The 21,828-nt window shown below is 43.9% G+C and overlaps 1 protein-coding gene across 2 annotated transcripts in view; it reads right to left on the reverse strand.

Moving 5' to 3' along the window:
• Positions 1–21,828, reverse strand: part of LOC123992583 (phosphatidylinositol 4,5-bisphosphate 3-kinase catalytic subunit beta isoform-like) — an 87,184-nt gene that overhangs the window by 58,191 nt on the left and 7,165 nt on the right. For both annotated transcript variants that reach the window (XM_046293839.1, XM_046293840.1), the window contains exon 2: positions 1,899–1,978. The gene's annotated coding sequence lies outside the window, so the exon portion shown is untranslated. The remainder of the gene's footprint in view (positions 1–1,898; positions 1,979–21,828) is intronic.

Raw genomic sequence — 21,828 nt, forward strand, 5'->3', positions numbered from 1 at the left:
ATGATGGCAAAAACAGCTCAAATAAGCAAAGAGAAACGACAGTCAATCAATACGTTAAGACACGAAGGTCAGTCAATCCAGAATATTTAAAAGAAGTTTGAAAGTTTCTACAAGTGCAGTCGCAAAAACCATCAAGCGATATGATGAAACTGGTTCTCATGAGGACCGCCACAGGAAAGGAAGACCCAGAGTTACCTCTGCTGCAGAGGACAAGTTCATTAACTGAACCTCAGATTGCAGCCCAAATAAATGCTTCACAGATGCTGCATGTGTGGTTCCCACCGTGAAGCATGGAGGTGGCGGTGTGATGGTGTATTGCTGGTGACACTGTCAAAGATTTATTTTGAATTCAAGGCAAACTTAACCAGCATGGTTACCACAGCATTCTACAGCGATACGCCATCCCATCTGGATTTACGCAAAGTGGGACTATCATTTGTTTTCAACAGAACAATGACTCAACACTCATCCAGGCTGTGTAAGGGCTACTTGACCAAGGAGATTGACGGAGTGCTGCATCAGATGACCTGGCCTCCACAATCACCCGACCTCAACCCAATTGAGATGGTTTGGAATGAGTCGGACCGCAGAATGAAGGAAAAGCAGCCAACAAGTGCTCAGCATATGTGGGAACTCCTTCAAGATTGTTGGAAAAGCACTCCAGGTAAAGCTGGTTGAAAGAATGCCAAGAGTGTGCAAAGCTGTCATCAAGGCAAAGGGTGGCTACTTTGAAGAATCTCAAATATATGGTTACTAAATGATTCCATGTGTTATTTCATAGTTTTGATGTGTTCACTATTATTCTACAATGTAGAAAAGAGTAAAAATAAAGAAAAACCCTTTAACAAGTAGGTGTGGTACCGAATACACTAATGTAGGTGGGAAAAGCCGTTTCTAACTTGCCAACATTTTTTGCTAAGATATACAGTACTTTCAGAAAGTATTCACACCCATGGACTTTTTCCACCTTTTTTTGGTTTTACAGCCTGAATTTAAAATGGATTAAATTGAGATGTTTTTGTCACTGTCTTAAATACAATACCCCATAATGCCAAAGTGGAATTGTGCCTTTTGAATTTCCACTGTTTTTTTCAAATGAAAACTGAACAGCTGAAAATATTTTGTCCTGAATACAAAGTGTTAGTAGTATTGGATTTGCCCAAAGCATATGAGTACCACTCTCCATATTTTCAAGCATAGTGGTGGCTGAATCATGTTAGAGGTATTCTTGTAATCGTTAAGAACTGGGGAGTTTTACAGAATAAAACATTTATGGAATGGAGCTAAGCACAGACAAAATCATAGAGGAAACCTGGTTCAGTCTGCTTGCCACCAGACACTGGGAGAGGAATTCTCCTTTCAGCAGGACAATTGCCTGAAACACAAGGCCAAATCTACACTGGAGTTGCTTACCAAGAAGACACCGAATGTTCCTGAGTGGCCGATTTAAAGTTTTGACTTAAATCTACGGCAATGGTTGTCTAGAAATGATCAACAATCAAATTTGACAGAGCTTGAAGAATTTTGAAAAGAATAAAAATGGGCAGATGTTGCACAACTCCGGTGTAAAGCTCTTGGAGATTTACTCAAAGATTCAGAGCTGCAATCACTGTCAAATTGCTTCTACAAATTATTTACTCAGTAAATGTCAACACTTGTGTAAATTAGATATTTCTGTATTTCATTTTCAATAAATTTACTCAAATTTTTAAAAACATGTTTTCACTTTCATTGTGGGGTATTTTGTATTGATTGGTGAGAAAAAAATATATTTAATCCATTTTGAATTCAGGCTGTAACACCAAAAATTGTGGAATAAGTCAAAGGGTATGAATACTTTCTGAAGGCACAGTATTTGCCTGGTGCTTTTCCTAAAGACAAATACATGCAGGTCTTACCTGCGGTCTCCTGGAGGCTCTTATTCCCTGTGGCTCTTCTCCATGCTAATGGCGTCTGGGGAGGTGGAGGGACACTGCATCTGGGGGGAGAAGGAACAAAATCAGTGTGTGTGTGTGTGTGTGTGTGTGTGTGTGTGTGTGTGTGTGTGTGTGTGTGTGTGTGTGTGTGTGTGTGTGTGTGTGTGTGTGTGTGTGTGTGTGTGTGTGTGTGTGTGTGTGTGTGTGTGTGTGTGTGTGTGTGTGTGTGTAGGAGATCAGTTACAGAGAATCAACGGGAGGTACCAAATAACATTGTTGTCACATGCTTCATAAATATCAGGTGGAGACTAACAGTGAAATGTTTACTTATGGGTCCTTTTCCCAACACTGCTAAGTGACAGTAATAAATACAGTGAATAACAACAATAGCATGGCTATATACAGGGAGTACAAGTACCGAGTCGATGTGCAGGGGAACAAGGTCATTCAGGTAGCTATATACATATAGGTACAGTTGAAGTCGAACGTTTACGAGTCATTAAAACTCATTTTTTCAACCACTCCACAAATTTCTTGCTAACAAACTATAATTTTGGCAAGTCGGTTAGGATATCTACTTTGTGCATGACACAAGTCATTTTTTCAACAATTGTTTACAGATTATTTCACTTAATCGCAATTCCAATGGGTCAGAAGTTGACATACATTGAGTTGACTGTGCCTATAACCAGCTTGGAAAGTTCCAGAAAATAATGTAATGGCTTTAGAAGTTTCGGATAGGCTAATTGACATCATTTCAGTCAATTGGAGGTCTACCTGTGGATGCATTTCAAGGCTTACCTTCAAACTCAGTGCCTCTTTGCTTGACATCATGGGGAAATCTAAAGAAATAAGCCACGACCTCAACAAAAAAACAGCAAATGACCTTGTGAAGATGCTGGAGGAAACAGGCACAAAAGTATCTATATCCACAGGATATAGGCCGCCTCTGGCCGCCTCTCCTTCCAGTTCTCTGCTGCCAATGACTGGAACGAACTACAAAAACCTCTGAAACTGGAAACACTGGAAACACTTATCTCCCTCACTAGCTTTAAGCACCAATTGTCAGGCAGCTCACAGATTACTGCACCTTTACATAGCCCACCTATAATTTAGCCCAAACAACTACCTCTTTCCCAACTGTATTTCATTTATTTATTTATTTTGCTCCTTTGCACCCCATTATTTTTATTTCTACTTTGCACATTCTTCCATTGCAAAACTACCATTCCAGTGTTTTACTTGCTATATTGTATTTACTTTGCCACCATGGCCTTTTTTGCCTTTACCTCCCTTCTCACCTCATTTGCTCACATCATATGTATACTTGTTTATACTGTATTATTGACTGTATGTTTGTTTTACTCCATGTGTAACTCTGTGTCGTTGTATCTGTCGAACTGCTTTGCTTTATCTTGGCCAGGTCGCAATTGTAAATGAGAACTTGTTCTCAACTTGCCTACCATCAGTCCCTACCTGCAGGAGGGACTGATGCACTTCACAAAATAGATGGCATCATCTCAAGACATCAGTCAGGAAGTTAAAGCTTGGTCGCAAATGGGTCTTCCAAATGGACAATGACCCCAAGCACACTTCCAAAGTTGTGGCAAAATGGCTTAAGGACAACAAAGTCAAGGTATTGGAGTGGCCATCACAAAGCCCTGACCTCAATCCTATAGAAAATGTGTTACACCAGCTCTGTCAGGAGGAAGGGGCCAAAATTCACCCAACGTATTGTGGGAAGCTTGTGGAAGGCTACCCGAAACGTTTGACCCAAGTTCGACACAATTTTAAAGCAACAATTTTAAAGCAACACTACCAAATACTAATTGAGTGTATGTAAACTTCTGACCCACTGGGAATGTGATGAAAGAAATAAAAGCTGAAATAAATCAATCATTCTCGTTACGATTATTCTGACATTTCACATTATTAAAATAAAGTGGTTATCCTAACTGACCTACAACAGGGAACTTTTACTCTGATTAAATGTCAGGAATTGTGAAAAGTGAGTTTAAATGTATTTGGCTAAGGTGTATGCAAACTTCCGACTTCAACTGTAGGGGTAAAGTGACTAGGCAACAGAATAGATAATAGACAGCAGCAGCAGTGTATGTGGTGTGTGTGTGCAAGTATGTGTGAGCATAGTCAGTGCAAGGGAGGTAGTGCAACTAAAAAAGTCAATTCAAGTAGTCCGGGTACCCATTTGATTAGCTATTTATCAGTCTTGTTTAGCAGTCTTATGGCTCGGGGTAGAAGCTGTTCAGGGTCCTGTTGGTTCTAGGCTTCAAGCACTGGTACCGCTTGCTGTGCGGTAGCAGAGAGAACAGTCTATGGCTTTGGTGGCTGGAGTTTGACAATTTTTTGGGGCCTTCCTCTGACACAGCCTGGTATAAAGGTCCTGGGTGGCAGAGAGCCTGGCCCAAGTGATGCATTGGGCTGTACTCCCCATCCCCTGGAGCGCCTTACGGTCGGGTGCCTTGCACATGCCTGAATGGCTGCAGGCTACCTGCCCTTCATCTCTCAAGCATAGGTTACTATAGCCTAATGAAGACATAAGATGTGGTTCAGTTATTAGTGATGTTATACAGAGAAGAATGGATTAATTTTTTTTAATGCAAGTTAAGGAAACTATAGTTATCATGTTTCACAGTGGATTTATTAACTACAATAAAGGTAAAACCTTTTTTAAATTCTGGTGCTGCTCTGCACACACAAGCTTGTTAGCTGGGTAGCTAACGTTTACTCTGGTTCAACGTTAAAGTCATTCAAGGTCAAACACATTCGAAGTTCCTCAATAATTCAGAACCTAATCCACATAATGCATGTCGTAACAAGACGCCCAGTGCTTCAAAGCAAGCTTCCTCCATCCTCTCTCACGCCTCACCCGCAAAATGTATATTACACCTCACACCCTACACCGATTGGCAGCACAGTGTGTGTGCTTGTCTTTCATTATGATTAAACTATGCTATTACGGCAAATTTCAAATTTCCGATACAAAATATATCTTACCCGCACCATCGATTTCAGATATTAAAAAATTACTGAAATCAAGCGTTACTTTTTTGTTCTTCATTAGAACCAGTTCAGAATTGTATTTTTCTGGTCAGAACAGTACGGGAAAAAATGGTTCTGTTCAAAACAAAATGATCTGGAAATAATTTTGGTTCCAACCCCTGGTGTGGACCATGTTAATTCCTTAGTAATGTGTACACGGACCCCCTGCACTACAGCCCTATCGATCAGTTTCATGTAGTCCACGATCAGCTCATTTGTCTTGCTGATGTTGAGGGAGAGGTTGTTGTCCTGGCACCAAATTGCCATGTCTCTGACCTCCCTATTGGCTGCTTCATTGTTGTTGATCAGGCCTTCGTATTGTCGGCAAACTTAATGGTGTTGGAGTCGTGCGTGGCAATAGTCATGGGTGACCAGCGAGTACAGGAGTGGACTAAGCACACACACCCCTGAGGGGCCCCTGTGTTGAGGGTCAGCGTGGTGGATGTGTTGTTGCCTACACTCACCACCTGGGGGCAGCCCACATGCAAGTCCAGGATCCAGTTGCTGGGGAAGGAGTTCAGTCCCAGGGTGCTGAACTTGGTGATGAGCTTGGAGGGGACTATGGTGTTGAATGCTGAGCTGTAGTCAATGAACAGCATTCTTACATAGATAGGCATTCCCTTTGACCAGGTGGGTGAGGGCAGTGTGGGGTACAATAGAGATCGTGTCATCTGTGAATCTGTTGGGGCTGTATACATATTTGAGTGGGTCCAGGGTGTCTGTGATGATGGCGCTGATGTGAGCCAGTCTTTTAAAGCATTTCATGGCTACAGATGTGAGTGTTACGGGATGATAGCCATTTAGGCAGGTTGCCTTGGCGTTCTTGGCCACGGGACTGTGGTGGTCTGCTTGAAACACGTTGGTATTACAGACTGGGTTAGGAATAGGTTGAAAATGTCAGTGAAGACACTTGCCAGCTGGTCAGCGCATGCTCCGAGTACGCACCCTGGTATTCAGTCTGGCCCCACGGCCTTGCGAATGTTGACCTGTTTAAAGGTCTTACTCACATCAGCTCCGGAGAACGAGATCACACAGTCAGTGAGTGTTTGAGCGAGAAGACAGATGATGGGGTCCTTCTCAGAGAGTGAGACCATACATGTATGGCCCTTCAACCCAAGTGGCATTTCACTCCCTCAAAGGGGCTCCTCTTTTCTCTCCATTTAAGACAAAGGATATTGCAAGCACAACAACTCAGCTGTTTCTGTGGCTCACCCTCCCGCTCTCCCTTCCCCTCCTAGCTCTCGCCCCTCTCCAGGGAAGGTGCATGTGAATATCATATTTTTCAAACATAGCTGAGGCATCAGATTTCTCATAAGAGGGTACTTAGAGCTATGGTACACAGAATACAGTGGTAGAGGCCTACTGACATAATGTACCACAATATTATCCTGCTGTTTCCATATGGCCCTGTATCACACCAGCTCCCGCGCTTCAAAGGGCTTTATCCACTCAATGACGGCAGAGGAAACGTAAACTCTGTGGTCTGGTAGATAAACATACTGCAGACACACAGTCCGACTTCAAATATACAAACACTGAAGACAGATACGTAATACACACACGAGGAGGAAGGCTGCCGACTTCCTGTTTTTTCCCAATGGCAGATGGCTCATCTTGTTTAGGAGGGTGTGACCCTATGCAGCGCAGGAAAACAACACCAGAGTTTGTGTGTCTGTCTGTGTTCACTATGACAGTGTCACTCAGAATGGAGCATATCATCCACCTGTAAGGGACTGGATCAATTCAGAAAGACAGCGATGAACTGGGCGTAATGTAATATATTACGGACAGTCAAGCACACAGTCCATTCTGAGTTTCTCCAGAATAGGCTATAGAAACGGACAGCTAAAGCTAGGTCACAAAAACAAGCAGACACACACACAAGCAGACACACACACACCGCAAAAACTCCTGAGCGGCAGACTCATTCTCATTCCAAGAACTGTGTGGCTGTAGCTGTACTGATAAGATGCTGTAGTCTGGAGAGTCAATGTTTAACTGACTGGATGGATTCATAGGGAGCTGGGCTTATCAAAGATCTCAAATGATCACATAACCCAATACATCCAACAGTTGTGTATTTCTCTGTCCGAGTTTGCTTTTGTGTGCATGTGTCTGTCTAAGCATGCGGTTTACTCCTGTCTGTCTGTGCGTCTGTCAGTCTCGGTCTGTCTGTGCGTCTGTCAGTCTCGGCCTGTCTGGCTGTACCAGGAAACTCGGATGCTAAACGTTAACCAACACACCAAACCTCTAGCAACAAATTTTGTTTGCTTCAACAGGGGTAGAATAACAGTGAAATGCTTACTTAAGGTATCTGTGACCAACAGATGCATATCTGTATTCCCAGTGATGTGAAATCCACAAATTAGGGCCTAAAAAAATGTATTTCAATTGACTGATTTCCTTATATGAACTGTAACTTAGCAATATCTTTGAAATTGTTGCATGTTGCGTTTATATTTGTGTTCAGTGTATTTAGCAGTATTATGGCAGGGACAGTTATTGATTCATCCCTGTCTGGATGCACATGCCTCTACAAGCGATGAGACGAGAGAGATCCATCTCAGTAGAACGTCACTGGCGTCCGTCTAAGCTGCCTGGAACCACAGTAAAAAGGGGCCTTATTCAAGCATGCTTTGCAGTCTAAGATAACACTGGGCTCTTCACTGAATCAATGGCTAACTAGCTGACAGGCTCATGGCGCTAGCCAAAAAATGCTAACGGTACGTAGCACAATGCACAAAGCAATGGTGGATGGCGCAGGTCTGGGTGCTGCATCTGTGCTGAGCGTGGATGCTTACGCAGACAAAGCCTTCACACGCATGCATACACTTCCTCAAAAAAAGTCCATTGATTTAAGATAGATTTGAGTTGTCATTCATTTTTGATGTTTTTGCATTGGAGATCTTCATTGCATCTGACTCGGATGTTTGGTGCAGTATTTCTCAAGTGAATTTTTTGCATGAAGACAGTCTCGTTGAATGACTACCGGCACTCCATTGAAGAATCCCTACTGTTGACCAAATCGCTGATGAGGGGGTTACCGACTTCGGCTTGCCCCGAGAAAAAGAATATTGTGCACCCGAACTGCCGAGAGAGAGAAAAAAAACTCTTGTCGATGTCCAAAACAAACATCAACGTTGCAAAATGTCGTCATAATATATGCACGAATTGCTTCGGCTGGGAAGCATGTGGATGCCTTTATCCAATTATGATATGAGTTTTTCTTAATTAGGAAATATATAACTTTTTCACTTTGAAAATGTAAAGTAGGTTGTGTAGATCTGGAGGAAAATTTTTTTTGAATCCCTATTTAGATGAAACTTTTTCCCATTTTGCTACATTAAAATTCTAAGGGGAGTAGACTTTCTATAGCCCTGTACGTAACAGCCCTCTTCACCTAGTCTAAAGAACACTGACTATATGACATGAAGACAGACACGCATCTCTCTCAACTAGATCTGAAGACCCACCAGCTAGGCACCCCTCTCAGTAGGTGTACCCTTCACATCCTCTCATCAACGACTCAGAGGCTCCTTTAGTCACTAATCAAGAGCACACACACACACACACACACACACACACACACACACACCAGGTCCTCAAGAAGTCTTTACAGAAGACCCTGCGTCATCACTGCCTGGAAGTAAACAAAATACCTCGGTCTGCCAATCACAAACACAATACACAGCCATACTAGGACACCTATGAACCCTGCCCCTCATGTATTACAGATGTACTCAGAATAACACACAGTACACAATCACTCACTTAAAGTCCATACATTTTAATTATCTAAGAAAACTGTGACGATGATGTTGTGTGAGAGGAGTGTCAGTGTGTGTGTGTGTCCTGGACTGTGTGAGACAGCTTGTGAACTTTCTCCGTCCTTCTCTCCGTCTGATTTTAGGGACCAATGTAAGACTGCCCCAAGATGGGAGGGGCTGTGTGTGTGTGTGAGTCTGATATAGTTGCCATAGCTCCCCTGGATGCTGTAAATCAGTTACCTTCTGCATGAACAAAGGTCTGCCCCAGCCAAGGGTATGGTGCACACACACACATGGTGAGATGGAGGGTTAGCAGACAAATAGTAAGAAAACATTTCCATGATGTCTGCTCACCAGGCGCAAATACTCCCACAATATACTGGACGTTTATGTCTACATTTACAATCCACACCTGCACATTTTTTGTGTAGGTGTCACACACACACACCCCTAACCTGTAGGAGTGATCTACAGTATTTGGCTAAGAGCAGTCAGATGATAAACAACAGGCAGAAAAGGGAGAGGGAATGCATGAACACCGGTATGTAGATGGCAGGTAGCCGAGTGGTTAGAGCGTTGGGCCAGTAACCGCAAGGTCGCTGGTTTGAATAGAGCCGACAACGTGAAAAATCTGTCTATGTGCCCTTGAGCAAGGTACTTAAACCTAATTTGCTCCAGGTGTGCCATTTTACTACAGCTGACCCTGTAAAACAACACATTTCACTGAGGGATGCACGATATAGTTGGTGAACATATTGGAATCGGCTAATATGATCTAAAAACGGCAACATCGGTATGAGCCGGATGTCTAGTTTAACGCAGATGTTAAAACCGTGCATACCTATTTAACGTAGGTACAGGACATAATGACGCCACGTAACATTTAGCGCTACATGTGCAACACAGCATTCCACAATATCTGTGCTGTGTGGATCGAGCAGTCAAACAAGTCGAGCAGTCATTTGAAAGAGTAAGAATTTCAGCGAGACAACTAATAGGCGAAATCCATTAAAGCCAAGATAATGGAATTCATTGCCCTTGACAATCAACCGTTCTCTATCGTGGGTGATGTTGGCTTTCGCCGACTGGCCGAGCACCGGTAGACACCACCAAGTGTGCTATTTTTCAATGTCGCCCACCCAGAGTTACACACTGCTGTTAGCTTCACGACATACATACTGTGGAACGCCATTTGGGTCTTTGCGTGTCAAAAAAATATACAGTATGACTGTCAAAGACGTACAAAAAAAGTCTGCAACCAAGCATACACCAGCCACAAACAATGTATTTACAATACCGCGTTGGTTATAAAGCATCATTTGTTCAACTGCAACTTCTCGGGTAGCTAGCTTTAGCACCAATACAACCAGCCTGAAAACAATGACCAGTAGAAACTACAGTAACTTTCATTATTCTTAGCAATGATTTAGGAAATCTTGCAAGTATTAGCTAGGTTGCCACTCGATGTTCGCCTATTGAAATTGAACTAGCCAGCTACTTAACCCTGTTGCCCACAGCTAACGTTATAAGCAGCTGGCTAGTGAGGCCCAACCGGACTGTGTTGTGAAGCTAGACACAATAATGATTAGGCCAAATAATGGAATTTGCGGTTTGCCTTCAAAATAAAAGTATATAATTGACAGCGATGCAAATTAATACAAATAGTATAATTATGCCATACTTTTATTTTGAAGGCTAACAGCCCACTATTGTGGCTAATCCTTATCGTGGCTCGCTTCACATAGATGGGTCCGACCACCATTAATCAAATAAGAACTGTTTTATAAATTAGGGTTATTTTAGATGACACCAAGCGACAGTCAGCTAACTAACTATAGCTACTGAAACAGATATGTTGCTATGTTTTTGGGGAAGAACTACATTGTTTGCATCCATGAGCTAGCTAGCTTTTTTATTTTATGACCAGCACTGTAGGTGCGCGAGACAACTTTACCAGCATCATAGCATACGTACTGATGAAATCATTGTGACATATGAAATACGAGTGAGTTTCTACACATCGATTACACTACGTAAAAAAAAATGTATTAACGTGTAAAATTATTTGACGTGCAGTCATATTCAGGTCCTGATTGGTCAACAAGCTTATTTGACACGTCAAATAGTGATATTTGACGAGTATCTTTTTGGACACGCAAAGACCCAAATGGCGTTCTATATAAATCCTGGTTGAGAATGAAACGACAGAACAAATGAACAAAGAAAAAGCACAGCTAGTAAGTGAAAGAAATAGGTTTTGATGAGGTTTTACTGGTAATGGGGACACGTAAATGCCAATAAAATAACTTGTTGGTCAGTGTGGTGTGTGTGTAACCTTTAACTAGGCAAGCACATCCATAGACACACACACGCATGTTAATCACTACGTCATCAGAGCGCAACGCATGTTTGTTGTCGAACGCCGAAACCTGAACTAAAGACCTCGGTTTAAAAGCTGACAGTGTTTTTATATTATTTTATTTTATTTAGAATCCTGTGGCTCTGTTGGGCTAAATTGCTGTGAGCGCTGCCATCTGTCCCAGGATCCTGCCAGATTCCGTATAGGGGGAGAGAGACGCGAAAGCCCAGCTAGCCTAGCTGGCTCGGCGGTCTCAAATGGAGGCCACTATTGAACGTTTCCAGTGTTGCAGGAGCTGTGTTTACTTTGCTTTGTTCCGGGACAATGTGGACCGTGCTGACTTTCAATGTAGCAACAGCTTTCTTGCGGAGGACTACAGGAGCGAAGTAGATATACTCAGCAAGCAAGTAACAAACCTAAATGGGGAACCCACGCCCACCTACTTTTTTTCACCTACGTAGCCGGACGCCGCTCTGGTCTGGTGGAAGTTTATCCGCCGCGTCGGCTCTCCACAGCCGACTGGCCGGCGCTAGGCAGGGTTCATCCTCAAAGGGGTCTCCCCCTTCCTTGGAGAACGGAGCTGTTCTCGACCCAACCAACCAGCCACGGAGGTAAGTCACTCGCCGTGGAAGTTGAAGGTGTCCGAAACTGACACAGAGCAGAAACAGTTTGCCGCCCTGGATCCAGAGGTTCCAGTGCCTTCGTCCTTGGTGGCTTCCCAATCAAGATCGGATCCGGAGGTACCTGCGTCTTCGTCCTTGGTTCTGTCTCCTTCTCCGGTGGCTTCTACCTGGTGTTCAGATCTGAGACCTGCCCATGAAACATCACCACCTGTCATCATAGGCAGCTCTACGGTGAGAAACATCTCGGTTCCCAAGGCAAAAACTCTCTGCTACCCAGGAGCACAAGTACAGGACATAACAAGTCTGCTTCTAACTGTTCTACCACAGATGCCGGGAGCTGACACTGTCGTAGTCCATGTGGGGTCAAACAACATCAGGAGGGCTAACTCGGAACATTTGAAAATTGATTTTAAAATAACTAATTTGAGCATTAAAAGACTCCAAAAAACTGCCAATAGTTTCAGGTCCACTACCCTCGTTGGGCCGCGGGTGTGAAAGATTCAGCAGACTGCTGGCATTACACATCCGGCTAAAAGACTACTGTACTCTGCTGGAGTCACTTTTATAGATAACTTTGAAACCTTCTAGAAACAGAAGGTACTCGACAGGAATGACAGAGTTCATCCAAATCATCTTGGCTCCTGGACCCCACGCATTCCAAGGCCACATTGAAACAAATGACTGGTAAATGACCCAAGACCAGCTCAGTTAATCCCTACCATTGTGACAATGAGTCGTCATAATGCTGTATCAAATGTACATGACCTTAGGGGCATGGGCAAACACAAAGAACCACATTCCTGTAAAGCTTAGAGACAGTAATGTTAAATTCTGTTGAAGTAATATGGCTACAGGTTAATCTGCCTCACCTGTAGCCCATTCTTGTGGGAAGCTGATATAGACCGCCAAGTGCTAACAGTCAGTATCTGCATAATGTGTGTGAAATGCATTTGAATTCAACAGAGAAGTACATTTTCTGGGTGATTTAAATATTGACTGGCTCTCATCAAGCTGCCCACACAAGAAATAACTTCAAACTGTAACCAGTGCCTGCAACCTGGTTCAGGTTATCAGTCAACCTACCAGGGTAGTTACAAACAGCACAGGAATTAAATCATCAACATGTATTGATTACATTTTTACTAACGCTGCAGATATTTGCTTTAAAGCCATATCCAAATCCATAGGATGTAGTGATCACAATATAATAAAAAATATCTAGTTAACAGAAGAAAGGAAGACAAAATAAGGACAAAAGAAGGACAGAAGAAAAAGGAAAAGAAAGAGGACAACAAAGTGAAACAGTCAGCACTTCTATTGCAACTTCGTATTTCGTCGTCCTAACGTAGTCTACACTGCTATCTGCCCAGCAGCTAGCCAGCTAGCAAACGTCCACCGTCTACCGAATAGCAGCACTGTAGAAACTATTACACTCAACTGAACGACTTGATTAGTGTAGTGTTAGCTAGCTACATAGTTGTCTTTGCTGTCTTCGTATCCAAGATAATTGTGTAGTTTAGAGCGTGTAGTCTTAGAGTGATTATCTTAATTTACCGAGGTTAGCTAGCCAGCTATTTGTCGTCCTTAACGTAGGAGACACTGCTAGCTAGCCAACAGCTAGCCAACGTCTACTGAATAGAACTTCCGCACTCAACAACCCGGTCGCATTCCGCTTCGCTCCACAGGTAGTATCACATTTTTCATTTCATTTCATTACAGCACAACGGTTTGATTTGTTTGATCGTAGCTAGCTACATAGCTAGCTACATAGCCGTCTGTGTATCAAAGATAATTGTGTAGTCTAGAGCGATTTTCTAGGTTAGCTAGCCAGCTATTGTCGTTCTTTTAACGCAACGTAACGTAATCAACACTGCTAGCTAGCCAGCTAGCCCCCGAATAGCAGCACTGTAGAAACTACTACACTCAACGGAACGACTTGATTAGTGTAGTGTCAACAACGCAGCCACTGTCAGCTAGCCTACAAAGTCAACAACGCAGCCACTGCCAGCTAGCCTACTTCAGCAGTACTGTATCATTTTTAATAATTTTAGTCAATAAGATTCTTGCTACGTAAGCTTAACTTTCTGAACATTCGAGACGTGTAGTCCACTTGTCATTCCAATCTCCTTGCATTAGCGTAGCCTCTTCTGTAGCCTGTCAACTATGTGTCTGTCTATCCCTGTTCTCTCCTCTCTGCACAGACCATACAAACGCTCCACACCGCGTGGCCGCTGCCACCCTAATCTGGTGGTCCCAGCGCACACGACCCACGTGGAGTTCCAGGTCTCCGGTAGCCTCTGGAACTGCCGATCTGCAGCCAACAAGGCAGAGTTCATCTCAGCCTATGCCTCCCTCCAGTCCCTCGACTTCTTGGCACTGACAGAAACATGGATCACCACAGATAACACTGCTACTCCTACTGCTCTCTCTTCGTCCGCCCACGTGTTCTCGCACACCCCGAGAGCTTCTGGTCAGCGGGGTGGTGGCATAGGGATCCTTATCTCTCCCATGTGGTCATTCTCTCTTTCTCCCCTTACCCATCTGTCTATCGCCTCCTTTGAATTTCATGCTGTCACAGTTACCAGCCCTTTCAAGCTTAACATCCTTATCATTTATCGCCCTCCAGGTCCCCTCGGAGAGTTCATCAATGAGCTTGATGCCTTGATAAGCTCCTTTCCTGAGGACGGCTCACCTCTCACAGTTCTGGGCGACTTTAACCTCCCCACGTCTACCTTTGACTCATTCCTCTCTGCCTCCTTCTTTCCACTCCTCTCCTCTTTTGACCTCACCCTCTCACCTTCCCCCCTACTCACAAGGCAGGCAATACGCTCGACCTCATCTTTACTAGATGCTGTTCTTCCACTAACCTCATTGCAACTTCCCTCCAAGTCTCCGACCACTACCTTGTATCCTTTTCCCTCTCGCTCTCATCCAACACTTCCCACACTGCCCCTACTCGGATGGTATCGCGCCGTCCCAACCTTCGCTCTCTCTCCCCCCCGCTACTCTCTCCTCTTCCATCCTATCATCTCTTCCCTCTGCTCAAACCTTCTCCAACCTATCTCCTGATTCTGCCTCCTCAACCCTCCTCTCCTCCCTTTCTGCATCCTTTGACTCTCTATGTCCCCTATCTTCCAGGCCGGCTCGGTCCTCCCCTCCCGCTCCGTGGCTTGACGACTCAATGCGAGCTCACAGAACAGGGCTCCGGAAGGCCGAGCGGAAATGGAGGAAAACTCGCCTCCCTGCGGACCTGGCATCCTTTCACTCCCTCCTCTCTACATTTTCCTCCTCTGTCTCTGCTGCTAAAGCCACTTTCTACCATTCTAAATTCCAAGCATCTGCCTCTAACCCTAGGAAGCTCTTTGCCACATTCTCCTCCCTCCTGAATCCTCCTCCCCCCCCCTCCTCCCTCTCTACAGATGACTTCGTCAACCATTTTGAAAAGAAGATCGACGACATCCGATCCTCGTTTGCTAAGTCAAACAACACCGCTGGTTCTGCTCACACTGCCCTACCCTGTGCTCTGACCTCTTTCTCCCCTCTCTCTCCAGATGAAATCTCGCGTCTTGTGACGGCCGGCCGCCCAACAACCTGCCCGCTCGACCCTATCCCCTCCTCTCTTCTCCAGACCATTTCCGGAGACCTTCTCCCTTACCTCACCTCGCTCATCAACTTATCCCTGACCGCTGGCTACGTCCCTTCCGTCTTCAAGAGAGCGAGAGTTGCACCCCTTCTGAAAAAACCTACACTCGATCCCTCCGATGTCAACAACTACAGACCAGTATCCCTTCTTTCTTTTCTCTCCAAAACTCTTGAACGTGCCGTCCTTGGTCAGCTCTCCCGCTATCTCTCTCAGAATGACCTTCTTGATCCAAATCAGTCAGGTTTCAAGACTAGTCATTCAACTGAGACTGCTCTTCTCTGTATCACGGAGGCGCTCCGCACCGCTAAAGCTAACTCTCTCTCCTCTGCTCTCATCCTTCTAGACCTATCGGCTGCCTTCGATACTGTGAACCATCAGATCCTCCTCTCCACCCTTTCCGAGTTGGGCATCTCCGGCGCGGCCCACGCTTGATTGCGTCCTACCTGACAGGTCGCTCCTACCAGGTGGCGTGGCGAGAATCTGTCTCCTCACCACGCGCTCACCACTGGTGTCCCCCATGGCTCTGTTCTAGGCCCTCTCCTATTCTCGCTATACACCAAGTCACTTGGCTCTGTCATAACCTCACATGGTCTCTCCTATCATTGCTATGCAGACGACACACAATTAATCTTCTCCTTTCCCCCTTCTGATGACCAGGTGGCGAATCGCATCTCTGCATGTCTGGCAGACATATCAGTGTGGATGACGGATCACCATCTCAAGCTGAACTTCGGCAAGACGGAGCTGCTCTTCCTCCCGGGAAGGACTGCCCGTTCCATGATCTCGCCATCACGGTTGACAACTCCATTGTGTCCTCCTCCCAGAGCGCTAAGAACCTTGGCGTGATCCTGGACAACAAACTGTCGTTCTCAACTAACATCAAGGCGGTGGCCCGTTCCTGTAGGTTCATGCTCTACAACATCCGCAGAGTACGACCCTGCCTCACACAGGAAGCGGCGCAGGTCCTAATCCAGGCACTTGTCATCTCCCGTCTGGATTACTGCAACTCGCTGTTGGCTGGGCTCCCTGCCTGTGCCATTAAACCCCTACAACTCATCCAGAACGCCGCAGCCCGTCTAGTGTTCAACCTTCCCAAGTTCTCTCACGTCACCCCGCTCCTCCGCTCTCTCCACTGGCTTCCAGTTGAAGCTCGCATCCGCTACAAGACCATGGTGCTTGCCTACGGAGCTGTGAGGGGAACGGCACCTCAGTACCTCCAGGCTCTGATCAGGCCCTACACCCAAATAAGGGCACTGCGTTCATCCACCTCTGGCCTGCTCGCCTCCCTACCACTGAGGAAGTACAGTTCCCGCTCAGCTCAGTCAAAACTGTTCGCTGCTCTGGCTCCCCAATGGTGGAACAAACTCCCTCACGACGCCAGGACAGCGGAGTCAATCACCACCTTCCGGAGACACCTGAAACCCCACCTCTTTAAGGAATACCTAGGATAGGATAAAGTAATCCTTCTCACCCCCCTTAAAATATTTAGATGCACTATTGTAAAGTGGTTGTTCCACTGGATGTCATAAGGTGAATGCACCAATTTGTAAGTCGCTCTGGATAAGAGCGTCTGCTAAATGACTTACATGTAATAATAGCCATATCTAGGAAAACATAAGTTCCAAAGGCTGGGCTAATATATAAGTGGTCATACAAGAAGTTTTGTGGTGATTCATATGTTGAGGATGTAAAGAATATTTGCTGGTCTGTGGTGTGTAATGAGGAGCAACCAGACACTGCTGGTCTGTGGTGTGTAATGAGGAGCAACCAGACACTGCTGGTCTGTGGTGTGTAATGAGGAGCAACCAGACACTGCTGGTCTATGGTGTGTAATGAGGAGCAACCAGACACTGTTGGTCTGTGGTGTGTAATGAGGAGCAACCAGACACTGCTGGTCTGTGGTGTGTAATGAGGAGCAACCAGACACTGTTGGTCTGTGGTGTGTAATGAGGAGCAACCAGACACTGCTGGTCTGTGGTGTGTAATGAGGAGCAACCAGACACTGCTGGTCTGTGGTGTGTAATGAGGAGCAACCAGACACTGCACTTGACGCATTTATGAAACTACTTTTCCAGTTACTAATAAGCATGGACCCATTAAAAAAATTACTGTAAAAACTGTTAAATCCCCATGGATTGAAAAATGGTATGGTTGAGAGGGATGAGGCAAAAGTTATGAAAAAGAAGTCTGGTAGCCCAACTGATTGGCAAACGTACTGCAAATTAAGAACTAACGTGACTAAACAAAAATAAACTACACTATGAAACAAAGCTAAATTGTATAAAGAAGGACAGTAAAAAACTTTGGGGCACCTTAAATGAAATTTTGGGAAAAAGAGCCAACTCAGAGAGGGTATGAATGTGTGGGGTTGTTCATAGACAAAACAAAGGCCTTAAACTGTCCACAATCTTATCGGCCACATGTCAGTAGTACACACCACCTCAATACAGTTCAAATAACAACACACAACTTGCAAGCAACCTCCCTTTTAACTCAAATGTCAACCCAAATAGGGCAATAATAGTCCGGATCTAATGAAAATGCATCTGAAAAATAGAAAGTCTGCTGCAGGGTAAAGCACTGGAACGATAAAGGGAAGAGAAAGAGAACCAGAGAGATCTTAGCTGTGGTCTTCAGGCTTGCAGTTGTACTGTGACCGTCTGATTGTTTGTATGTCAAAGCTTTGCAACAATGTTGCTACTAAACCATGCGATCCATAACCGGTGCGGTCCCAAACGATAACAACCACGACCTAGAGCGGTCACACCGATGATTGAGTTAAACAAACTACACACTCTGAAAATAAACAAGACTTCTGCAGCATAGCACATACAATCAAACTGTAGCGCCAACCAAGAGCTCCCTCCCAGAGAGCTGAAGGAGCTGTCTATATCTCCTCCTTCCTTACTGCTGAAGCGCTCTTAAAGTGGCAGCACACAGTGAAGGCTCCGTGCAGGATTTCGCCACAAGATAAGCAAACTTAGGGATGACATGCCAGCAAAAAACACTGACACTACACATCCATGTATATCGGACCCAATTATGAAAGACAAGAATTGTACTTTTGAATTCCGTAAAGTCAGCGTGGAAGAGGTGAAAAAATGGTTGTCTATCAACAATGACAAGCCACCGGGGTTTGACAATCTGGATGGCAAATTACTGAGGATAATAGCAGACGATATTGCCACTCCTATTTGCCACAACTTCAATTTAAGCCTACTAGAAAGTGTGTGCCCTCAAGCCTGGAGGGAACCTAAAGTCATTCCACTACCCAAGAATAGTAAAGCCCCCTTTACTGGCTCAAATAGCCGACTAATCAGCCTGTTACCAACTTCTGGAGAAAAAAAAATAGTGTTTACCCAGATACAATGCTATTTAACAGTAAACAAATTGACAACAGAATTTCAGCATGCTTATAGGGAAGGACACTCAACAAGCACAGCACTTACACAAATGACTGTTGATTGGCTAAGATAAATGTATGATAAAATGATTGTGGGGGCTGTCATGTGAGACTTCAGTACAGCTTTTGACATTATCGATCATAGTCTGCTGCTGGAAAAACATGTGTTATGGCTTTACACCCCCTGCTATAATGTGGATAAAGAGTAACTTGTCTAACAGAACACAGAGGGTGTTCTTAAATGGACGCCTCAAATATAATCCAGTTAGAATCAGGAATTCCCAGGGTAGCTGCTTAGGCCCCTTTTACATTTTTTACTAACGACATGCCACTGACTGAGTAAAGCCAGAGTATCTACATATGTGGATGACTCAACACTACACGTCAGCTACTACAGCGACTGAAATGACTAACACTCAACAAAGAGCTGCAGTTAGTTTCAGCGTGGGTGGCAAGGAATAAGTTAGCCCTAAATATTTCTAAAACTAAAAGCATTGTATTTCAAACAATACACTCACTAAACCCAAAACCTCAACTAAATCTTGTAATAAATAATGTGGAAATTGAGCAAGTTGAGATGATTAACTTCATTAGGGTAGGAGGCACAATTTTCACCTTCGGATGAAAAGCGTGCCCAAAGTAAACTGCCTGTTACTCAGGTCCAGAAGCTAGGATATGCATATAATTGGTAAATTCCATATGATAAAATCATGTCTGTGAGTACAACAGAACTGATATGGCAGGTGAAAACCGGAGAAAAATCCATCCAGGAAGTTATTATTTATTTATTTTATCTATGTTTGTAGTTTTCCATTGACTGCTTATACAGATTCCATATGACTTAGGACTCAAATTGCACTTCCTATGGCTTCCACTCGATGTCAACCGTCTTTAGAAATTGTTTCAGGTTTGTATTCGGAAAAATGAGGGAGTAAGACCACTCTAAATGAGTGGACACTGCAGTGTCCCAGAGGTTATTCATGCACACGACCGAGAGCGCGCCTTTCTTGTTTTCCTTTAATATTGATGAAGCTTCTGTTCGGTTGAAATATCATTGATTATTATGACTAAAAACAACCTGAGGAAAAATGTATTGAGTAAATGAGAGTCTTGTGAGTGCAACCATATGAAGATCAAAGGTAAGTGATACATTGTATCGCTATTTCTGACTTGTGTAACTCCTCTACTTGGCTGGTAACTGTTTGTAATGATTTGTCTGCTGGGCGCTGTTCTCAGATAATCACATGGTATGCTTGGTAAATGGTAAAGCATTTTTGATATCTGACACCGTGGTTGGATTAACAAGAAGTTCATCTTTAAACCGATGTATAACACTTGTATGTTTTATGAATTTTTATAATGAGTATTTCTGTTTATGAATTTGGCGCTATGCAAATTAACTGGATATTGGCCAGGTGGGACGCTATCATCCCACACCCACTAGAGGTTAAACTGCTTGGAGTAACCCTAGATCGTAAACTGTCATGGTCAAAACATATCGATGCAGCAGTAGCTAAGATGGGGAGAAGTCTGTCTATAATAAAGTGATGCTCTGTCTTTTTCACAGCACTATCAACAAGGCAGGTCCTACAGGCCCTAGTTTTGTCGCACTTTGTTCAGTCATGTGGTCAAGTGCCACAAAAAAGGTCTTAGGAAAATTGCAATTGGCTCAGAACAGGGCAGCACAGCTGGCCCTTGAATGTACACAGAGCACTAATATTAATAAATATGCATGTCAATCTCTCCTGGCTGAAAGTGGAGGAGAGATGGACTTATTTATGAAAGGTATTGACATGTTGAATGCACCGAGCTGTCTGTCTAAACTACAGGCACATAGCTCAAACACTCATGCATACCCCACAAGAGGTCTCTTCACAGTCCCCAAGTCCAGAGTAGACTATATGTAGTACTGTGTGTTTCCCAGAGCCATGACTTCATGGAACTCTATTCCATATCAAGTAACTGATGCAAGCAGTAAAATTAGATGTAAAAAAACAGAAGAAAAATAACTATTTTGGAATAGCAGGACTGTGAAGCAACAAACATTGGCACAGACACATGTGATAACATACGCACTATACATACACATGGATTTAGTACTGTAGATATGTGGTAGTGGTGGAGTAGGGACCTGAGGGCACACATTGTCGTGAAATCTGAATGTATTGTAATGTTTTAAAAATTGTATTAACTGCCTTCATTTTGCTGGACCCCACGAAGAGTAGCTGCTGCTTTATAAGGCAATGCTACCAAATACTAATTGAGTGTGTGTAAACTTCTGAGCCACTGGGAATGTGATGTAAGAAATAAAAGCTGAAATAAATAACTCTACTATTATTCTGACATTTCACATTCTTAAAATAAAGTGGTGATCCTAACTGACCTAAAACAGGGATTTTTTACTAGGATTAAATGTCAGGAAATGTGTAAAACTGAGTTTAAATGCATTTGGCTAAGGTGTATGTAAACTTCAACTGTATCTACTGTAAATCACATCCAGATACGATATGTGCATTCAGCACCACAGATAGAACTCTTGTTAACGCACAAAAACACAAGAAAGAGGGAGAGCTCAACATGACATTTAAACTACTCAATCAGTGTGAGGAGTGAAGACTGATGGGCTTTGACTAGAGCAGTGAAGTCAGGTATAGTTTCTGACGTCGCTATGAGCAGGATTGCTGAGATGTAAGAGATGATCTGTGTCTTGACGTGTTATTTCATCACTGAAAATGTCTGTTCACATACATTGGGTCAAACTAACAGTACAAACATCTTATGAGCACGACTCCTGATCTTTGGAAAGTTTTGCTCATTGAGAGATGCTTAGAACCTCGTCAGTGACATTTTAGAACAATTCAAAAACTATCACTGCGTCAAACTGAAGATCGATAAGCTCAAGTTGCAGGTCAGTGGGAGCGTTATCCACATTGAAGGTGAAAGGAGAGGAAACCAACAGCATGTCATTTTCCAACACTTTGAAATCCTCAAAACGACGAGAAAACTCACCGTTCGAAACACACAGCAGGGATGTATACTTCTCCCGCTGGTCATCTG

The sequence above is a fragment of the Oncorhynchus gorbuscha genome, linkage group LG13 (assembly GCF_021184085.1).
Source record: "Oncorhynchus gorbuscha isolate QuinsamMale2020 ecotype Even-year linkage group LG13, OgorEven_v1.0, whole genome shotgun sequence".
Classification (NCBI taxonomy): Eukaryota; Metazoa; Chordata; class Actinopteri; order Salmoniformes; family Salmonidae; genus Oncorhynchus; species Oncorhynchus gorbuscha.